Source organism: Moschus berezovskii, chromosome Y, assembly GCF_049115385.1.
Source record: "Moschus berezovskii isolate FMDL1 chromosome Y, NW_MosBer_1.0, whole genome shotgun sequence".
Lineage (NCBI taxonomy): Eukaryota > Metazoa > Chordata > Mammalia > Artiodactyla > Moschidae > Moschus > Moschus berezovskii.
The window spans coordinates 5192615-5214906 of record NC_142489.1 but is presented as its reverse complement, the minus strand read 5'-3'; the positions used below and the strand labels follow the sequence as shown (position 1 = coordinate 5214906).

Sequence of the window (22292 nt, the reverse complement as noted above, 5' to 3'; positions counted from 1 at the left end):
CCACACAGTCAAAGACTTTGGCATAGTCAGTAAGGCAGAAGTGGATGTTTCTCTGGAACTCTCTTGCTTTCTCCATGATCCAGTGGATGTTGGCAATTAGATCTCTGGTTCCTCTACGTTTTCTAAAACCTGCTTGAACATATGGAAGTTCACGGTTCACTTATTGTTGAAGCCTGGCTTGAAGAATTTTGAGCATGACTTCACTAGCGTGAGATGAGTGCAATTGTGCGGTAGTCTGAGCATTCTTTGGCATTGCCTTTCTTTGCGATTGGAATGAAGAATGACCTTTTCCAGTCCTGTGGCCATTGCTGAGTTTTCCAAATTTGCTGGCATATTGAGTGCAGCACTTTCACAGCATCAAGTTTCAGGATTTGAAATAGCTCAACTGGAATTCCATCACCTCCACTAGCTTTGTTCGTAGTGATGCTTTCTAAGGTCCATTTGACTTCACATTCCAGGATGTCTGGCTCTAGGTGAGTGATCACACCATCGTGATTATCTGGGTTGTGAAGATTTTTTTGTACAGTTCTTCTGTGTATTCTTGCCACCTCTTCTTAATATCTTCTGCTTCTGTTAGGCCCATACGATTTCTGTCCTTTATCGAGCCCATCTTTGCATGAAGTGTTCCCTTGGTATCTCTAATTTTCTTGAAGAGATCTCTAGTCTTTCCCATTCTATTGTTTTCCTCTATTTCTTTGCATTGATCATTTAGGAAGGCTTTCTTATCTCTCCTTGCTATTCTTTGGAACTCTGCATTCAAAGGGGTATACATTTCCTTTTTTCCTTTGCCTTTAGCTTCTCTTTTCTTCTCAGCTATTTCTAAGGCCTCCTCAGACAACCATTTTGCCTTTTTGCATTTCTTTTTCCTTGGGGATGATTTTGATCACTACTTCCTGCACAATGTTACAAACCTCTGTGAATAGTTCAGGCACTCTATCAGACTGAATCCCTTGAATCTATTTGTAACTTCCACTATATAAAGCTAAAAGGTGAAAGGGCTAAAGTGAAGTCACTCAGTTGTGTCCGACTCTTTGCGACCCCATGAACTATAGCCCACCAGGCTCCTCCATCTATGGGATTTTTCAGGCAAGGATACTGGAGTGGGTTGCCATTTCCTCCTCCGGGGGATCTTCCTGATCCAGGAATCAAACAGAGGTCTCCCGCATTGCAGGCATTACCATCTCAGCCACCAGGGAAGCCCTTCCACTATATAATCATAAGAAATTTAAAATGTTAACTCCTAGGAAGTTGAAGTTACTTTGAAAGGATGATAAGAACATTCTAAGTATCATTGAGGGAACATGGATAATAAGATTTTGGTGTCTATCAGACTTTTTCCAAGACAGAGACATTTTTATATTGATAGTACAAGACTCTGGCACTCTGGGAATAAAATGGTCATATGCATACAATTCTGTGGAACTAGGTTCCTTTATTTTGTGACCGGTGCTGCTACAGAAAGATTTTGATTTAGTCATTTGTTTTTAATGCCCTTTTGTCTTTCTTTGTATTGGATAAGACCTTAGTTCGACAAAAGGTGGTGGTTTTAGTTGCTAAGTCATGTCCTACACTTGCGATCCAATGGACTGTAACCCGCTAGGCTCCTCTGTCCATGGGATTTTGCAGGCAACAATACTGGCGTGGCTTGCCATTCCCTTCTCCAGGAGATCTTCCCAAACCAGGGATGAAATCCAGGTCTCCTGCACCACAGGCAGATTTTTTACTGACTGATACCAAGGAAGTCCTGGTATACAAAAGGTATTCTTCTGCAAATATAAGGTAGCACTGTGTTCTGTTGGAATCTGCTATCATTCATTGAAAGATTTAAGGTTTCAGTCAGTTCAGTCACTCAGTTATGTCCAACTGTTTGCAACCCCATGAATCACAGTTAAATGTAGCAAAAGATATAAAAAATTTGGAAAAGAAGTTATGTTCAGAACTACTCTTGAAGAAGGAATTCATAGGGCCTGGACTCCATCTCAGGCCTGTTCATGCTGATCATGCTCGGCCACCTCTCCAACGGACTCTGAACTCTGTGCTTAGTGCCTATGGAAACTACAATAGAAGGATAAGACCCCCTCTGGACAGAAGAATCTTGAAGACCACATCCAGGATACTCATTGCCTAAGAGAAAACATACTCTAATCATCCCTGCCTCCAGACAGGTCATAAATTCTTTCCGTATCTATCAGAGTGTAACCGCAGGCTTCTTGATTATTAACTGTTTGAACACCTAACAAATGAATGATGGGGTCTACTGTGATTGTATTTACCCTTCCCTTGTTTATGTGAGTCTCCAGTAATTTGGGGTGGTGGGTTCGGACACGTACACATGGAGTATAAAAGATTTTCACAAATGCTGGTCGGGGTCCTTGGCTAAGAGGAGACTCTGCCCTGGGCCCACCGGTGTCATCAACTGCACTCCACTATCTGCATTGTCCTTCTGAGTGAGCTTGTTTCCTGAAACACATGGCTACAACACTCTGAGTGTCTAAAATATTTCAAAGAACAGTGGAAGAATGCTTGTACTTTATAGCAAACCAAGATTTTCTATCTTCTGAAACTTCAAGGAAGTCTCAGAAATGACACAGCAGTAAAAATCACATGGATTATTATACATTTACCATTTAAATTAGTATAGCATAAGAGGTAAAGAACACGCTTGCCAGTGCAGCAGACCTAAGAGACACAGGTTCGATTCCTGTTTGGGAAGATGCCCCAGAGGAGGAAATGGCAACCCACTCCAGTATTCTTGCCTCGAGAATGCCATGGACAGAGGGACCTGGTGGGCTACACTCCCTGGGGTCACAAAAAGTCAGACATGACTGAAGCAAGTTAGCAGGCAAGCACAAGCAAAAAGAGAACTAGAAAGTTACTCTATTGTTTCAATTTAGAAAGAATTTTCCTTTTAGGGGCCCTCTGAAACAAGGGCCCTTACAAATGAACTTGACCAAACACAGCTGTGACTTTGTGGTAAGGCATCAATAAAATTACCATTAAAATGGAGATCTTCTGCAATCTGTTTAAATAACAATTGCTTGTAAATTCTTGGGGCTTCCCTTGATACCTTGGAAGTCACAGACAGAGAGGAGAATTGTGGTGACATGAAGCATTTTTGAAATGTGGATTTTAAATCAATACCACCCCTCCCCCCACCCCCGCCACCAACCCGCCCCAGGGGACTTCCCTGGTAGTCCAGTGGTTAAGACTTTGCCTTCCAGTGGATGCAATACAGGTTCGATCCCAGGTCAGGGAGCTGAGATCCAACATGCCTGCGTGTGGGCTAAGTTCCTTCCGTCCTGTCTGACTCTTTTGCAACCCCATGGACTGTAGCCCACCAGGCTCCTCTGTCCGTGGGATTTCCCAGGTAAGAATACTGGAGTGGGTTGCCATTTCTTCCTCCAGGGGAATCTTCCCAACCCAGGGATCAAACCCACGTCTCTTATCTTTCGTGGGTTCTTTACCACTAGCGCCAGCTGAGAACGCTGTTCTTAGTGCTACTGGTCTTGTTGGCAACTGAAGTGTGGTTTCTGCAAACATTTTGCAACAGAACCTTCATCGTGTGCTTGCAGATTGACTATAGACAGAGAGAAGGCACAGCCAGAAGTGCAGACATCTGTCTGCAGGCTTCTCAGACTCCAGAGGTTGAACTGGGTCGTTTGGGGACACACAGGAAGTCTGTGTCTGGCCACAGGGGTGAGTGATTCACACTGGGGACCTCTATGAGCAAGCTTGGCTGACGTCCCAGACACCCACGGTCAGTGCTGGTTGACACGACTCAATCTTTATTTCCACCTCCCATCCATGCACCCAGCAGCTGGTGTAAGCCTCTGCCTTCTATCTTTTCTCATTCCAGGACACAAGAGGAGAAATAGCTCTTTCCATGGGAAATTGCCACAAAGGAAAAAAAATTAAAACAGGAGTTGGCACTGAACCCTGCAAGGACACTGAAAATATCTTCTCAGAGGTGGCATGCCAGAGAAGACGTCATGAGGTAAGGACGTGTTGTGATCTCTTGTACGTCTCGGGGTGGGGGTCATTGAAATGTAAGTGCCTTCCTGGTCAGTCATCGCTTTAGCTCATACCCATGTGACGTCCATGAGCCCTGCTGTGCCCTGGGCCCTGAAGTGCATTCAAGAGTTACTTGGAAAAGAGAGACAGATGGACACTTGTCTAGACAACTTTCCTGAAGGATTTTACAAGAGAAAAAAAAAAGTGTGGCGGACTTGGAGACACACAGGTGCTAAAGAAACTCTTTTCATTTAGGTGGAAAAACCAAAAGAAATAAGTAACATAACAGAAATAAATAATTCAGGAAAGAGGGGAATAATCACATCTAACAAATATATATTTCTCAGACCATGTAGTGTTGTCAACAAATCTGAAAAAAAACAAAAAACCCTTACAATTTAATACTTGCTCAGGAAAAAAGAGTTGAACAAAACTGAAGCCACTTAGCAAGCACACACATATAGTGTAATGTAATTTGTATGATGCATAATTAATATATTATATATAACAAATGTTAGAGATGTGTATTATATATAAAATATACTTTTATAGTAAACACAAACAGGTTTATTGTGTCATATATAAAATTTAACTTGAACAAAGCAGAGTATTTTTGCACACATATTAAGCAACTTACTGAAAATTTTAAATATATCCTTGTTGGCATGAAACATGACATTAATCCATCCTTGGAAGATCATCCCTATTTACATTTTATGATTGAGCAAATAAAAGCAAAGGGCCAAAGAGACTACACATGGCATGTCCTTCTGTAAATGTGGGGAAGCACAGCTTTTTCAGAATTTCAAAGGAAACACATCTAATATTCACCAGTCCCACACAGACTGCATTGCAAGACTCTGATTTTCCTGTATGGGTGGATCTGTTTGATGAGAGTGTGCAAAAGGCCTGATACGCTAGGTGGGGTGTTTCTTGGACCGTCACTTTCAGGGGTAGAAAAATCTCATCCAAATCTCACATTTCTGGGCAGCACTTGAGATACAGTGCTGACCATGGTGGTTGAGAACTTGCTGTTTGCACAATTCACCGTGTAGATTGCCACACGGAATAAAAATTTAAAAAAAAAGAAAAAGAAGTTCATGCAAAGTTGTTGATCAGCAAAAGCTGGTTTAATAGAGAAGCATGAACAATGCACAAATTAATTCAATGCTTTTTTCCCCAATTCAGTAGACTACTTTTGGTACGCAGACCTTCCTCAGAGTTAGCACATCTCATTGCAAGTATCTGCGCTGTGTATATTTGATGTATTTGTCCTTGTAAATGTGTGCCAAACATACGCATGTGTGTGCGTGCTTGCATGCCTGTGTTCATCCAAACAGCTTCCCATGTTGCATTTAGCATCAGCTTATAGAAAACTCCTGGTATATTAAAATTGGATACGGACGTCAAGAATCTCTGTTTGGTTTTGTCTTCTGTTAGAATGGGTTTTTGTACTGTTTTGTTTTGTTAACCTTTTAGCTTGAGTTAAAGATGTCTGTTCCCTGGGTTGGGAAGATCCCCTGGAGAAGGGCATGGCAACCCACTGCAGTATTCTTGCCTGGAGAATCCGAAGGACAGAGGAGCCTGGAGGGATACAGTCCATAGGGTCGTACATAGTCGAAAAGACGGAAGTGACTTAGCCCACAAAGATGTCTTTAACTCTGAGATTAAAAGACAGTTTTATGGCTTTTAATGCTTTTCCTCTTAGAATGTGGCGTTCGAAGGAAATGCACCAAAAATTGCTTTTAAAATTACAACCCTTCAGTGAATCTTCAGTTCTGTTCAGTCAGTTCAGTTCAGGCGCTCAGTTGTGTCTGATTCTTTGCGACCCCAGGAATCCCAGCACGCCAGGCCTCCCTGTCCATCACCAACTCCCGGAGTTCACTCAAACTCATGTCCATCGAGTCGGTGATGCCATCCAGCCATCTCATTCTCTGTCGTGCCCTTCGCCTCCCACCCCCAATCCCTTCCAGCATGAGAGTCTTTTCCAGTGAGTCAACTCGTCGCATGAGGTGGCCAAAGTATTGGAGTTTCAGCTTTAGCATGAGTCCTTCCAATGAACACCCAGGATTGATCTCCTTTAGAATGGACTGATTGGATCTCCTTGCAGTCCAAGTGATTCTCAAGAGTCATCCAGCACCACAGTTCAAAAGCATCAATTCTTTGGTGATCCGCTTTCTTCACTGTCCAACTCTCACATCCATACATGACCACGGGAAAAGCCATAGCCTTGACTTTTGTTGGCAAAGTAATGTCTCTGCTTTTGAATATGCTATCTAGGTTGGTCATAACTTTCCTTCCGAGGAGTAAGTGTCTTTTAATTTCATTGCTGCAATCAGCATCTGCAGTGATTTTGGAGCCCAAATAATAAAGCCTGACACTGTTTCCACTGTTTCCCCATCTATTTCCCATGAAGTGATGGGACCAGATTCCATGATCTTCGTTTTCTGAATGTTGAGCTTCAAGCCAACCTTTTCACTCTCCTCTTTCACTTTCATCAAGAGGCTTTTAGTTCCTCTTCACTTTCTACCATAAAGGGTGGTGTCATCTGCATATCTGAGGTTATTGATATTTCTCCCGGCAATCTTGATTCCAGCCTGTGCTTCTTCCAGCCCAGCGTTCCTCATGATGTACTCTGCATAGAAATTAAATAAGCAGGGTGACAATATACAACCTTGACGTACACCTTTTCCTATTTGGAACCAGTCTGTTGTTCCATGTACAGTTCTGACTGTTGCTTCCTGACCTGCATACAGGTTTCTCAAGAGGCAGGTCAGGTGGTCTGGTATTCCCATCTCTTTCAGAATTTTCCACAGTTTTTTGTGATCCACACATTCAAAGGCTTTGGCATAGTTAATGAAGCAGAAATAGATGTTTTTCTGGAACTCTCTTGCTTTCTCCATGATCCAGCGGATGTTGGCAATTTGATCTCTGGTGCCTCTGCCTTTTCTAAAACCTGCTTGAACATCTGGGAGTTCATGGTTCACATATTGCTGAAGCCTGGCTTGGAGAATTTTGAGCATGACTTTCCTAGCGTGTGAGATGAGTGCAATTGTGCGGTAGTTTGAGCATTCTTTGGCATTGCTTTTCTTTGGGATTGGAATGAAGACTGACCTTTTCCAGTCCTGTGGCCACTGCTGAATTTTCCAAATTTGCTGGCATATTGAGTGTAGCACTTTCACAGCATTATCTTTCAGGATTTGAAATAGCTCAATTGGAATTCCATCACCTCCCCTAGCTTTGTTCATAGTGATGCTTTCTAAGGCCCACTTGACTTCACATTCCAAGATGTCTGGATCTAGGTGAGTGATCACACCATCATGATTATCTTGGTCATGAAGATCTTTTATGTACAGTTCTTCTGTGTATTCTTGCCACCTCTTCTTAATATCTTCTGCTTCTGTTAGGTCCATACCATTTCTGTCCTTTATCGAGCCCATCTTTGCATGAAATGTTCCCTTGATATCTCTAATTTTCTTGAAGAGATCTCTTGTCTTTCCTATTCTGTAGTTTTCCTCTATTTCTTTGCATTGATCGCTGAGGAAGGCTTTCTTATCTCTCCTTGCTATTCTTTGGAACTCTGCATTCAAATGCTTATATCTTTCCTTTTCTCCTTTGCTTTTCGCCTCTCTGCTTTTCACAGCTATTTGTAAGGCCTCCTCAGACAGCCATTTTGCTTTTTTGCATTTCTTTTCCATGGGGATGCTCTTGGTCCCTGTCTCCTGTACAATGTCACGAACCTCCGTCCATAGTTCATCAGGCACTCTATCTATCAGATCTAGTCCCTTAAATCTATTTCTCACTTCCACTGTATAATCATAAGGGATTTGATTTAGGTCATATCTGAATGGTCTAGTGGTTTTCCCTACTTTCTTCAATTTCAGTCTGAATTTGGCAATAAGGAGTTCATGATCTGAGCCACAGTCAGCTCCCGGTCTTGTTTTCGCTAACTGTATACAGCTTCTCCATCTTTGGCTGCGAAGAATATAATCAATCTGATTTTGGTGTTGACCATCTGGTGATGTCCATGTGTAGAGTCTTCTCTTGTGTTGTTGGAAGAGGGTGTTTGCTATGACCAGTGCGTTCTCTTGGCAAAACTCTATTAGCCTTTGCCGTGCTTCTTTCTGTGCTCCAAGGCCAAATTTGCCTGTTACTCCAGGTGTTTCTTGACTTCCTACTTTGCATTCCAGTCCCCTAGAATGAAAAGGACATCTTTTTTGGGTGTTAGTTCTAAAAGGTTTTGTAGGTCTTCATAGAACTGTTCAACTTCGGCCTCTTCAGCATTACTGGTTGGGGCATAGGCTTGGATTACTGTAATATTGAATGGTTTGCCTTGGAAATGAACAGAGGATGGCAATTTTTTTTTTTTCTCTTGACTCTTTGGGGGAAAAGAAATGTGGCGTTCCAAACTTCATTCAATATATCTTCCTGTACCTTTTAAGACTTCTTTATAAACACTCCAAATGCTTGTTTGGGTTTACCATTGATTCCTTAAGAAAACATATTTATATATAAAACCCTCTTTTTATTGTAATTCAAATAGCCTCTCAAGTCATCTTTCCTTTAGAAGTCAAAACTGCACAATTTTCTTCTATTTTTTGCTTTCATTGTACCTGAAGGTGCATTTTTCAGAACTGTCTTCATCGCATAAAATATCCTTGAATGTGCTACATCTATGGTTTTTTAAAACACGAAGCTCCGTGTAGGTAAGAAAATTTCCTCTAAGCCATTCCCTGTAAAATGTTGTTCAACAAAAGGCTTTATTTTTGTCTTCACTTAACAGGTGTGGTTCTGGTTATAAAATGGGACAGATTTAAAAGGTCCCTCTTTAAACATATTTCCACGCGCTGCTCGTAAAGAGAAGGGTGTTATATATGAATTCCCACAGATGTATCCAAATCATGAATATTTTAAATACTGAATTCCAGGAAGCGGGCAATGTGTTCAGTATCCTTTGTAGACTAGAAGCTCTTATCACTTATGAGCTAGGGATCTCTGTGTAAAAGTTAAATGAGTTCCAGTGCCTTAACAGTTGAAGCATTATGTAGGCTTCCTATTTATAACATACGTTCAATGAGACCTGGTAAATGGCCAAGACAGTTTTTATCCAGGCAGGCAGCGTTTAGTTGAATACGGTTGGCTGATTTTTCTGCAAGGGAGACAGAAACAAGCAAACAACAAATCAATTGCTATTTTTAAAATAAATATTTCAGGGGTTTCAGTAATTTCTGTAAAATAGGCTAAAACATTTTTATTTGTACTGTCTTCTCTGTAAAGTATTTCTTAAAGTTGTTTTTTTTTTTTTAAAGCATTTATTTATTTATTTTATGGCTCACTAGAAAAGACCCTGATGCTGGGAAAGATTGAAGGCAGAAGGAGACAGAGACGACAGAGGATGAGGTGGTTGGATGGCATCGGCGACTGGATGGACATGAGTTTGAGCGAGCTCCGGGAGCTGGTGATGGACAGGGAGGCCTGACGTGTTGCGGTCTTCGGGGTCACAGAGAGTCGGACATGACTGAGCGACTGAACTGAACTGAACTGATGGCTGTGCTGGGTCGTTATTGCTACACGTGGGCTTCCTCTGCTTTCATGGAGTGGGGGCTCCTCTCTAGCTGTGGTGCAAGGGCTTCTCACTGAAGTGGCCTCTCGTCGCAGAGCGCACGGGCTGAATACCCCCCGGGATTCAGCAGTTGTTGCCCCTGGGCTCCAGAGCACAGGTTCAAGACGACTGAGTAGCTATTCCATTGCATGTATCTACCACGCTTTCTTTGTCTTTATCTGCTCATCTGTCCATGGGCTATTGTAAACAGCGCCGCAGTGAACACAGTGGTGTGTGTGTGTTTATTTTTGGATCAGAATTGTCCTTAAATATATGCCCAGGAGGACACCTCACACTTCCAACAGGTTGGGTTGTTAATACTTCTTGCACTCTCTCTGTCACCCACGTGCCATGAAGAAATACTTCTCTTCGATCGCCGAGCATTCGAAGATTTCCCAGGTAACTGCTTGGTTTTGAGCTCAATTCTGTTTTTGACTGTAGAATATATAACTGATAGAACTCCAGCCTTTGAAAGTATGCTATCATCTACTCTATGACCCAGAGTCTGGCATATCCTTGTGGGTGTTTCACGGGCAGTTGAAGATACAGTGTGTTCTACCCTTGGGTGAATGTTCTATGAAGGTCAGTTATTCCATGCGGTTTCACAGGGCACCACACGTCACCTGTGCTCTTGACAAGGTTCTTTTTGTTACTACAGTGAGTGAAAGAGGAGGGCTGGACTCTGAATCAGTAACAACAGATGTGTGTATTTTCCACGTTACATCTCTCTGAACAGGGCTTGTCTATTTTGAATCTGTTATTTGCGTACAGATATTTGCAATCTCTTTATAACTTGCCGGTTGATTTAAGCGCCTTATCATTAGGAAATGTCCGTTCTTGTGCTTAGTGAATTGACAGTTGCTCAGTTGTGTCTGACTCTTTGCAACCCTATGGACTACACAGTCTGTGGAGCTCTCCAGGCCAGAATACTGGACAGGCTCCTCTGTCCAGGGGATTTCCCAGGCAAGAATACTGGAGTGGGTAGCCTTTCCCTTCTCTAGGGGATCTTCCCAACCCAGGGATCGAAGCCAGGTCTCCTGCATTGCAGGTGGATTCTTTACCATCTGAGCCACCAGGGAAGCCCAAGAATACTGGAGTGGGTAGCCTTTCCCTTCTCCAGGGGATCTTCCCAACCCAGGGATCAAAGCCAGATCTCCTGCATTGCAGGCAGATTCTTTACCAGCTGAGCCACCAGGGAAGCCTGAGATCTCCTTTGTCTACTGTTAATACAGCTACTTCAGCTTTTTTTCTATAGTTGACTGAAAGTCCCTGGTTCAAACAGTAAAGAATCCATCTGAAATGCAGGAGACCTAAGTTCAATCCTTGAGACAGAAAGATCCCCTCAAGAAGGGCAAGGCAACCCACTCCAGTATTCTTGCCTGGGATATCCCCTGGACAGAGAGGCCTCATGTACTCCAGTCCATGGGGTCACAAAAAAATTAAAAAAAAGAAGAGACGGGAGAGTAGAAGATGGAGACAGAGGATGAGATGGTCGGATGGCATCACCAACTCAGTGGACATGAGTTTGAGCAAGCTCCAGGAGATGGTGAAGGACAAGGAAGCCTGGCATGCTGCAGTCCATGGGGGTCACAGAGAGACAAGACTTTGTGACCAAACAACAAATAAAAACAGCTTTCCTATGCCTCCTGTTTCCACAGTAGACTTTCCTATCCACTTAATTATTTAAGCTGACCACATTGGATCTTAGTTGTACCACGCAAGATGTAGTTATGGTGTACAGGATCATAGCTGAGCCTCATATGAGCCTGACCTCATAGTAGTTGAGTCCCCTGACCGGGATCAGTCGTTGAGACTCCCAGGCTTCCTTGCTCTGTGGCGTGTGGGATCTCACTCCCCTGACCAGAGCTCAAACCCACGTCCCCTGCAGTGGGAAGCAGATTCTTAATCACTGGATGGCCCAGGAAGTCTTCCCATGCACTTATTTTAAACTTTCAGGAGTCTTGTAATTCACACGCACCTCTTGTAAGTCTCACGGTGCTGGGTTTTAAACCTTGGTTGAGTCTATGCATTACGTAGCTGTTTGAATGTCTTGATGTCATTTTTACTTTTTCTCTAACTTGGTGAGGTATCATATAGATAGCATGGACCGCCTCCATTGAGAAGGAACACTTCAGGGAGCTTGAAGAGTATTGTATAATCGTTGTAACCACACGCTCCCCGCCACCAATGTTGCACAGAACAACGCAGCACCCCAGACTGTCCCCACAAGCCCTTTTTTCAGACACCTCCTGCTACTGTTTGTAGCCCTCAGGCAAGCAATGATGTGTTTTCCATCACCAGACACAGTAGACGGGACATTACAGAACGCCAAATACAGGAAATAAGACAGCATGTACTTTTCTGTGTTTGTCTTTCTGGCTCACCGGGTAGCTTACAGAGCTGCAAATATCAATGTGTCCAACCACCCTGAAGCTACGTGCGCACATGTGCTAAGTCACCTCACTCTTGTCCGACTCTTTGTGACCCCATTGACTGTAGCTCCCGCTGCTTTGTAGCTCAGTCTATAAAGAATCTGCCTGCAGTGTGGGAGACCCAGGGTTCGATCCCTCGGTTGGGAAGAGCCCCTGGAGAAGGAAATGGCAACCCACTCCAGTATCCTTGCCTGGAGAAACTCATGGACACAGGAGCCTGGTGGGCTGCAGTCCATGGGGTCACAAAGAGTTGGATATGACTGAGCAACTAACAGTTAGACCGTAGCCTGCCAGGCTCCTCTGTCCATGAGATTGTCCAGGCAAGAATACTGGAGTGGGTTGCCATGCCCTCCTCCAGGGGACCTTCCCAAACCAAGGATCGAACCCACGTCTCTAGAGTCTCCTGCATTGGCAGGCATGTTCTTTACCACTGCACCCCATAGTTCTAAAACTAAGTCCTATTCTAACTGTATGTACGCAGGCTTGCTCCACTTTTCTGTTTTCTTTCTTTTCTTTTAGTGACCAATGGAATGCTGCATTTTGTATGATAATCAAATTTTGCGGAATGTCCACCCTCTTTACCTGAACAAATACATGTGTGTTTGGGGTTTTCATTTCTTTCAGTAGGTACATACAAGAGGAATTCCTGGGTTGTATGGTAAGATGACTTTTTAAATAGGCTTTCTCTCTTAGAACTGATTTATGATCCCAGAGATTTATGATCTCAGCAATACTGGAAAGAAGGGACAGACTATTCTCCCACCTCCCACGCCCACAGGGACACAACCTCCTCCCCTGTTAGCAACACCCAGCCCTACAAGTAGTTACAACTGATGAGCTACACTGAATTACCAAGATACCCTCAGATCTGTACTTTGAACTCGGGTTCACTGTCCATGTTGTAGATTCTGTGGGTTTCCTTGTTGTTCAGTCGCTCAGTCGTGTCTGACTCTTTGCGACCTCGTGGACTGCAGCACACCAGGCCTCCCTGTCCATCACCACCTCCCGGGGCCTGCTCAAACTCATGTCCATCGAGTCGGGGATGCTATCTGACCATCTCGTCCTCTGTCTTCCGCTTCTCCCCCTTCCATTTGGATGAGTGTGTATTGACCAGTGTCTGCCATTATCATAGTATACAGGGTGATTCCACTGTCCTAAAAATCCTCTGTGCTCTGCCTACTCACCCCGCCTCCCAACCCCTGACAACCACTGACCTTTCTTTTAATTTATACTTTTGGTTTTGTATTTGGATATAGCCCATTAACAATGTTGTGACCATTTGTGGGCAGCGAAGGGACTCAGCCATACATAGACATGGATCCATTCTCCCCCAAACTCCCCTCCCATCCAGGCTGCCACGTGACATGGAGCAGAGCTCCCTGTGCTGTCCAGCAGGTCCTTGCTGGTTCTCCATGTTAAATACAGCAGTGTGTCCATGTCCATCCAAGACTCCCTGACTATCCCTTCCCCCACCCTTCCCCCTGGGAACCATGAGGTTATTACAGAGGGCTGAGCAGAGTTCCCTGTGCTGTCCAGCAGGTCCCTGCTTGTTCTCCATGTGAAATACAGTAGTGTGTCCATGTCCATCCCAGACTCCCTGACTATCCCTTCCCCCACCCTTCCCTCCTGGTGACCATAAGGTTATTACAGAGGATTGAACAGAGTTCCCTGTCCTAGATAGCAGGTCCTTGTTGGTTCTCCACTTTAAATATTATCTCTACATATTTTAGAATGATAACAGTAGTGGGAGATGCAACAGCGGGTTTTTCTTCAGATGTGGGACTAGTTCATGTCGAACCGCAGTTTGGGGAGCAGGACGGGGTGGGGAAGAAATCGTGTACCGTTCTCCGACAGTACATGTTGTGTTGACAGCAGCGCTAAGGGCCGTATATCCACAAGAACGTCATGGCCAGCATCTGACAAAGGGGCAGTACACACAGTGAAACAAAAATAGAGAAGGGGACTCCCCTGGTGGCCCAGTGGTTAAGAACGCGCCTGCCACTGCAGGGGGATACGGGTTTCACCTCTGATCTGGGAAGATCCCACATGTCATGGATAAACTCAGCCCGTGAAACACAACGGCTGAGCCTGTGCTCTAGGACCTGTGCTCTGCAACAAGAGAAGCTGCTGCAATGAGATAACCGTGCACCACGATTCAAGAGTAGCCCACACTCACTGCAACTGGAGAAAGTCCACTTGCTACAAGGCAAACCCAGCACAGGCATAATGCATACATACTTACGGGAATAAAAAAAAAAAGTAGATAATTCTAAAGAACCAAAGAATATAACCTGTAAGAGACAGCATGAAGAGTCAGAGAGACGAGATGGAAGAAAAAAAATCAACACAATGATACAGACATAGAGCAGCATCAAACAGGCTTTGAGGGATGTATCAAAAAGACCAACATGAGCATCACTGTAGCCCAAAAAAGCAAGCTTTTGCTCTGTATCTGTTATTGCAGATTAATTCCAAAAAAAAAGAAAGTGTTAGCTATAACATCACATGTGAAATCACTCACTGGGAAGCCCTCAAACAGACATTTCTCCAAAGAAGATGCAAACAGTCAACAGACATATGAGAAGGTTTTCCGGCATCATCCACCATCAAGAATCTACATGGTTGAGTGGTTATATCAAACATTTTTCATTTCAGGAAGATGTATCAGTCGAAAGATAGACAAACTATTGCCATGGTAGGCAGTGCAAGTGTTCATGCCTTGGTCATGTCGGATTCTGTGACCCCACGAGCTGTAGCCCACCAGGCTCCTCTGTCCATGGGATTCTACAGGCAAGAATACTGGAGTGGGTTGCCATGCCCTCCTCCAGGGGATTTTCCTGACCCAGGGATTGAACCTGAGTCTCCCACGTTGCAGGCAGATTCTTCATCATCTGAGACATCACAGGTATCCTCGTAAAAAGATTAAACTGAATCTGAAGCATTAAAATTTACACGGGCCTCCATTTACCTGTAGTAGTAGTCAATATCGGAGAAGGCAATGGCAAGCCACTCCAGTACTCTTGCCTAGAAAATCCCATGGACGGAGGAGCCTGGTAGGCTGCAGTCCCTGGGGTCGCTATGAGTCAGACATGACTGAGCGACTTCACTTTCACTTTTCACTTTGACACATTGGAGAAGGAAATGGCAACCCACTCCAGTGTTCTTGCCTGGAGAATCCCAGGGACGGGGGAGCCTGGTGGGCTGCCGTCTATGGGGTCACACAGAGTCGGACACGACTGAAGTGACTTAGCAGCAGCAGCAGCAGTAGTCAATATGATTAAAAACTGACCATACAAGTGAAAGTCGCTCAGTCATGTCCGACTCTTTGCGACCCCACGTTCTTCTATACAGTCCATGGAATTTTCCAGGCCAGAATACTGGAGTGGGTAGCCTTTCCCTTCTCCAGGGGATCGTCTCAACCCAGGGAGTGAACCCAGGTCTCCCACATTGCGGGCAAATTCTTTACCAGCTGAGCCACCAGGGAAGCTCACAATCAAATCTTCCGTGCATTCTCAATAAAATTGTGGTCTTTGGACAGGGAGAATGTATAAACGTCTAGCCTAAACCAAAACCAACTAGACAGCAACAAAAAATAAGTAATGATACCAAATTAAATGTTCAGCCCCGTAGGGACATATCCATTCAAATGAGGAAAAACACAAAACTGTTTATCACCACTCCTGTTATTGACATTGCTGAGGCTGGAACGATTAGCAGGGCCGATAGGCAATACAAAGGCATAAGAATATAAAAAAATTTCCACAACTCAATAGCATAAAACCAAGTAACTTGATTAAAAACATGAGCAAAGGGCTTTAACAGACATTTCTCCACAGAAGCCACAAACGGCCAATGGATATAGGGAAAGGTTTTCCATGTTACCAACCATCGAGAAAACACATCGTCAAGCGGCGTTTTATATATTGTTTGCTTACAGACACAGATGCAGAACTCAAATACCCTCATCTCATTCTACAAACAGGCAAGAAGAGCCAAACTTGTAAGTAATCATATGTCAGTTGCCAAAAATAAGGTCACAAATCTTTTATTTCATAGTGGTTTTGATGTTAATTCTTATATAGAAATTCACAGATATTCTAATGATTCTCTTCCCTCAAAATACTATTCTCCTTAAGTATAATGTATTTTCTGGGAAAATAACTACAGAATTTAGTATGACAGAAAGCTAGGTCCACTGGGGGTTTGTCAGTGTTACCGTCATTATAGCATGGAGGTAAAAAGCAAAAACCTAAGACTTTTGATTATTTTCACAATCAATTTCCTTTTAAAAGGAATGAGAGGAAAATAATACTGCACGGCAAGCTAGTTTCAATGCAAGATTGGTCAGAGCAACAACAGGAAATGTGGCCTTTTCAGTCATAACCTACCGATTCACTCTTTGGAAATCAAGAACCTACATCAAAGGAGGGAGAAACACCAAGGGCCTACTGTAGAGTATACAGAATCGTATTCAATATCCTGGGTATAAACAGTCATGGAAAAAATATGAAAGAGAAGACTTGTATGTGAAAGTGACGACCAACCTAGAGAGCATATGAAAAAGCAGCGACGTTACTTTGCCAACAAAGGCCCACCTCGTCAAGACTGATTTTTCCAGTGGTCATGTATGGATGTGAGAGTTGGACTGTAAAGAAAGCTGAGTGCAGAAGACTTGATGCTTTTGAACTGTGGTGTTGGAGAAGACTCTTTAGAGTCCCTTGGACTGCAAGGAGATCCAACTAGTCCATCCTAAAGGAGATCAGTCCTGAGTGTTCATTGGAAGGACTGATGCTAAAGCTGAAACTCCAATACTTTAGCCACCTGATGTGAAGAGCTGACTCATTTGAGAAGACCCTGATCCTGGGAAAGATTGAGGGCAGGAGGAGAAGGGGACGACAGAGGATGAGGTGGTTGGATGTCATCCCTGACTCGATGGACATGAGTTTGAGTAAACTTCAGGAGTTGGTGACGGACAGAGAGGCCTGGTGTGCTGCAGTCCATGGGGTCGCAAAGAGTTGGACACAGCTGAGTGACTGAACTGAACTGATGTGTAAACGAATCCCTTTGCTATATAGCAGAAATTAACACAACATTGTAAATCACCTGTACTTCAATAAAATAAAGACAAACAACCTCCATAGAGATACTACAGGGGAGGGAGAAATCCCTCCATCCCACTCCTCCAATCCCTCTTGAGTTCTTGTGGCTGGACTAATAATAAAATTAACCCAAGACAGATGAACAGGAAAAAAAAAAAAACGTATTTTTTTTTGCACTCTTTTTTTTTTTTTTTTGCCTCAAAAAGTGACATTTATTCAAAAAGTCAAAGAAAAAAAAGAAAAAAAAATGACAAGATGTCCATCCTTGGGCTCCCTTCCCTCCCCGCTCCTGCTGCTCCTCAGACCCCTCCACGGTTTCATCCCTGGCTGGTGCTAGGTAGCACAACAGCCCCCCTCAGATGAGGTCAGCAACATTGAGGGGCATTTCCTCAATGGAGGTGTTGTAGAATGTCTCAATGTCTCGAAGAGTTCTCTTGTCTTCTTCTGTCACCATGTTAATAGCCACACCCTTACGGCCGAAACGTCCACCACGACCGATTCTGTGGATATAGTTTTCCCTATTGGTGAGGAGGTCATAGTTGATGACTAAGGAAACTTGCTGTACATCAATGCCTCTGGCCTATGTAAAGAAAGGCAGTTTCAGGGTGTGAATGAGAAAGCACAAGTCTATCCAGAACTAAGCATACATATAGGCAGCCAAAGGAAGGCAAAGGAAATAAATACCCCTTTCCTCAGAAACCTGAGGCGTGCCAGATTTTATTCCAAGTTGCTAATTTCCTGAAGAGGGGCATTAGTAGGACCCTTGGAAGAGGGAATCACCTTGGATATTTTTGCACTCTTTTCACTTACAAAATTGGAGTACAGTTGCCTTATGATGTGTTTTTCTCAGTTGCTCACTTCTGTCCGACTCTTTGCGACCCCATGGACTATGGTCCACCAGATGAGACTCTCCAGGCAAGAAAACTGAGGTGGGTTGCCGTTTCCTCCTCCAGGGGATCTTCGAATCCAGGTCGCCTGCATTGGCAGGAGGGTTCTTTACCACTGAGCCACCGGAAGCCAAAATAAATACTGACCCAGGGACAGTTTAGCTCCTGCCAAGAACCCTGCCCTTGGAGAATTTCGAGGCCCTGCTGTCACACCTTGGTTTATTTTTTTGGCTGCAGTGGGACTTCACTGTTGTGTGGGTTTTCTCTGGTTGTGACAAGCAGGAGCTACCTACTTGTGGCCCCCCCAGGCTCTAGATCACAGGCTCAGTCACTGTGATACACGGGCTTTGGTGCCCTTCAGAATGTGGGATCTTCCCAGACCAAAGATCAAAGCCACGTGGCCTGCAGTGGCAGGAGGATTCTTGACCACTGGGCCACCAGGGAAGTCCTTCCATATCCTTCTTAGTCTGGTTGTTTTCTGCGCCGACTGGACTCCAGTCACGATGGGAAGCTTAGAATGCTTGCCTGTGACAGACACACATTTCACCTCAGCCTCTGTCCATCTTTGCTAGAGAACTACCAAAACCATCCTTTCTACCTCCTACACCCACATAGAGACCACATCTGTCATCCCTTTACACTGAACAGAAGCAGAAGATATTAAGAAGAGGTGGCAGGAATACACAGAAGAACTGTACAAAAAAGATCTTCACGACCAAGATAGTCATGATAACGTGATCACTGACCTAGAGCCAGACATCTTGGAATGTGAAGTCAAGTGGGCCTTAGAAAGCATCACTACGAACAAAGCTAGTGGAGGTGATGGAATTCCAGTTGAGCTATTTCAAGTCTTGAAAGATGATGCTGTGAAAGTGCTGCACTCAATATGCCAGCAGATTTGGAAAACTCAGCAGTGGCCACAGGACTGGAAGAGGTCAGTCTTCATTCCAATCCCAAAGAAAGGCAATGCCAAAGAATGCTCAAACTACCGCACAATTGCACTCATCTCACACGCTAGTAAAGTCATGCTCAAAATTCTCCAAGCCAGGCTTCAGCAGTATGTAAACCGTGAACTCCCAGATGTTCAAGCAGGTTTTAGAAAAGGCAGAGGCACCAGAGATCAAATTGCCAACATCCGCTGGATCATGGAGAAAGCAAGAGAGTTTCAGAAAAACATCTATTTCTGCTTTATTGACTATGCCAAAGCCTTTGACTGTGTCGATCACAATAAACTGTGGAACATTCTGAAAGAGATGGGAATCCCAGACCACCTGACCTGCCTCTTGAGAAACCTGTATGCAGGTCAGGAAGCAACTGTTAGAACTGGACATGGAACAACAGACTGGTTCCAAATAGGAAAAGGTGTACGTCAAGGTTGTATATTGTCACCTTGCTTATTTAACTTATATGCAGAGTACATCATGAGGAACGCTGGGCTGGAAGAAGCACAGGCTGGAATCAAGATTGCCGGGAGAAATATCAATAACCTCAGATATGCAGATGACACTACCCTTATGGCAGAAAGTGAAGAGGAACTCAAAAGCCTCTTGATGAAAGTGAAAGAGGAGAGTGAAAAGGTTGGCTTGAAGCTCAACATTCAGAAAACAAAGATCATGGCATCTGGTCCCATCACTTCATGAGAAATAGATGGAAAAACAGTGGAAACAGTGTCAGACTTTGTTTTTTGGGCTCCAAAATCACTGCAGATGCTGATTGCAGCCATGAAATTAAAAGACGCTTGCTCCTTGGAAGGAAAGTTATGACCAACCTTGATAATATATTAAAAAGCAGAGACATTACTTTGCCAACCAAGGTCCGTCTAGTCAAGGCAATGGTTTTCCCCGTGGTCATGTATGGATGTGAGAGTTGGACTGTGAAGAAGGCTGACCGCCGAAGAATCGATGCTTTTGAACTGTGGTGTTGGAGAAGACTCTTGAGAGTCCCTTATACTGCAAGGAGATCCAACCAGTCCATTCTAGAGGAGATCAATCGTGGATGTTCATTGGAGGGACTGATGCTAAAGCTGAAACTGCAATACTTTGGCCACCTCATGCGACGAGTTGACTCACTGGAAAAGACTCTGATGCTGGGAAAGGTTGGGGGCGGAAGGAGAAGGGGACGACGGAGAATGAGATGGCTGGATGGCATCACCGACTCTGTGGACATGAGTTTGAGTGAACTCCGGGAGTTGGTGATGGACAGGGAGGCCTGGCGTGCTGTGATTCATGGGGTCGCGGAGAGTCGGACACGACTGAGCGACTGAACTGAACTGAATGTGTATTGATTCTTGCAACCCCACGGACTGTAGCCCACCAGGCTCCTCTGTCCATGAGATGCTCCAGGCAAGAATACTGGAGTGGGATGCCATCTCCTCCTCCAGGGGATCTTCCCAACCCAGGGATGGAACTCAGGTCTCCTGTGTGGCAGGCAGATTCTTTACCGTCTGAGCTACCAGGGAAGCCCAACATCAATTCTCATACAGATATTCAACAGATTTTATATTTCTTTTGTTGTTGGTCTCTGATGCCAGAGACATCTTTTTTTTTTCCCTTCAGTTGCATGCGTCCATCAACATGCAAGGAATTAAAGATATTGAGTTTGATTTAGTAGAAAGAGGATTTGGCACGGGAAGGACTTGCCACTAGAGGAGACAGACACAGCTGGGGAGGGTTAGCACAACTTGGAAGCTCATTGTTGGAAGAAATCAAGACTGTCTCATAAGTGGAACTCACCCTGGCAAACGAATCCAAGTCAAACGTCTGAGTCAAAGACGGATTGCTCTCTCAGCACGCATGATTATGAACCTTCTGAAAGTTCTGTGAGACACAGGAAAATAGCTCTAATAGGCCTCTCCCCCTACCCCAAAAGTGTTGCTCAGTTTGTCTGATTCTTTGTGGCCCCATGGACCGCAGCCCGCCAGGCTCCTCTGTCCATGGGATTCTCCAGGCAAGAACACACTGGAGTGGCTTGCCGTTTCCTCCTCTAGGGAAATGTTGCTGACCCAGGCATAGAACCTACTTCTCCTGTATCTCCTGCATTTCCAGACGCATCATTTACCCACTGAGCCATCAAAGAAGGTGGTCTCTGTCTTTTCAGATCTTCCCTTTTGCTGTTTTGTCTCACTTTGATGACTCTATATATTCCTTGTTTTGTTTCTGTTTTTTTTTTTTCCTTTTTCCTGGGTTCATGCTTTTCTCCCAATTCTGGAAAAGTCTTACCTATTACATCTTTTGAGTCTTACCTGTTTCCCTAATTTGCATGTTCCTCTTTTTTTGTGACTGATGAGATGTTAGACCTTCATGTTCTGTATTCCTTACAAATTTTTCTCCCGTTATATCCCTGACCTGCTCTTTTCTGTAACTTTTCCATTTTTTTTTTTAATACTTTTCTCCTACTGGACTCCTCAGACCTCAAAGGGCCTGGGAATCAAGGAGTCACTCTTCGACTGGAACAAATTCTCCGTGCCTGCCGTGCGGGCGCCGCGACCCACGGTCTCAGCTCACAGCGGCCCCGGCTCTGCCACTTTTCCATTTTTGTATTCAGTGATTGTTTATTTTCGTTTTTTAAATTTAATCTGCTTTGTATTCTTTCATACATTTTTTTCAATTAAATATTTGTTTTTAATTATTTACTCTGGGGGAGGAAATGGCAACCCACTCCCGTATTCTTGCCTGGAGAATCCGATGGACAGAGGAGTCTAGCGGACTACAGTCCATGGGGTGAAAAAGAGTCAGACACCACTGACATGACTTAGCACATTTATTTATTTGGCTGTCCTGGGCCTTAGCTGCAACATGAGAACTCTTTGTTGCAGCATGTGGGATTTAGGTTCCCCCAACCAGCGATTCAACCTGGGCCTCCTGCATTTTAAGAGTGTTAGCCATTGGACCACCAGGGAAGTCCCTCTTTCATAGGTTTGAACTGGATTTTTAGATTTGAAGAGTTTCTAGAATGTCAGTGTTGTTCTTTTTAGTGTCAGAGTAATTACTTTCTGATTATAGCCATACTCATCCCCTTTAGGAGACGTTTATCATCATCAGAATGCTTTTAAACATTTCGGACCTGGTATTTTTATTCCCCTGTATCTCAGGGAAATAGCTCTGAGTGGCCCAAAGGCAAAGACAGAATCGGGAGGAGATGTCACCTTTTGGAATTTGCCATCAGCCTAATTAATACACATTTCTGGCTGTTCATGCTCAGTCGAGTCCTTGTGACCCATGAACTGCAGCACACCAGGCTTCCCTGTCCTTCACCACCTCCC

At 44.1% G+C, this 22292-nt stretch overlaps 2 long non-coding RNA genes and 1 other non-coding gene across 5 annotated transcripts in view; 2 read left to right on the top strand and 1 right to left on the bottom strand.

Moving 5' to 3' along the window:
• Window positions 1-388: 388 nt before the first annotated feature.
• On the top strand, window positions 389-9616 carry LOC148773014 (uncharacterized). 2 transcript variants are annotated; one of them, XR_016037017.1, is made up of 3 exons: window positions 389-473; window positions 3857-3994; window positions 9351-9616. It is a non-coding gene; the product is annotated as an uncharacterized LOC148773014 (long non-coding RNA). The 2 variants fall into 2 exon arrangements; XR_016037016.1 differs by lacking the exon at window positions 389-473 and adding an exon at window positions 3631-3757.
• A 268-nt stretch (window positions 9617-9884) lies between these two features.
• LOC148773012 (uncharacterized) overlaps window positions 9885-22292 on the top strand; it is a 63327-nt gene continuing 50919 nt past the window's right edge. Inside the window, exon 1 of one of the 2 annotated variants that reach the window (XR_016037015.1) lies at window positions 9885-10012. This is a non-coding gene — a long non-coding RNA (uncharacterized LOC148773012). The remainder of the gene's footprint in view (window positions 10013-22292) is intronic. The other variant, XR_016037014.1, reaches the window with a different exon arrangement.
• Window positions 17790-17931, bottom strand: LOC148773013 (small nucleolar RNA SNORA67). Its single transcript, XR_016037022.1, has one exon. It is a non-coding gene; the product is annotated as a small nucleolar RNA SNORA67 (small nucleolar RNA).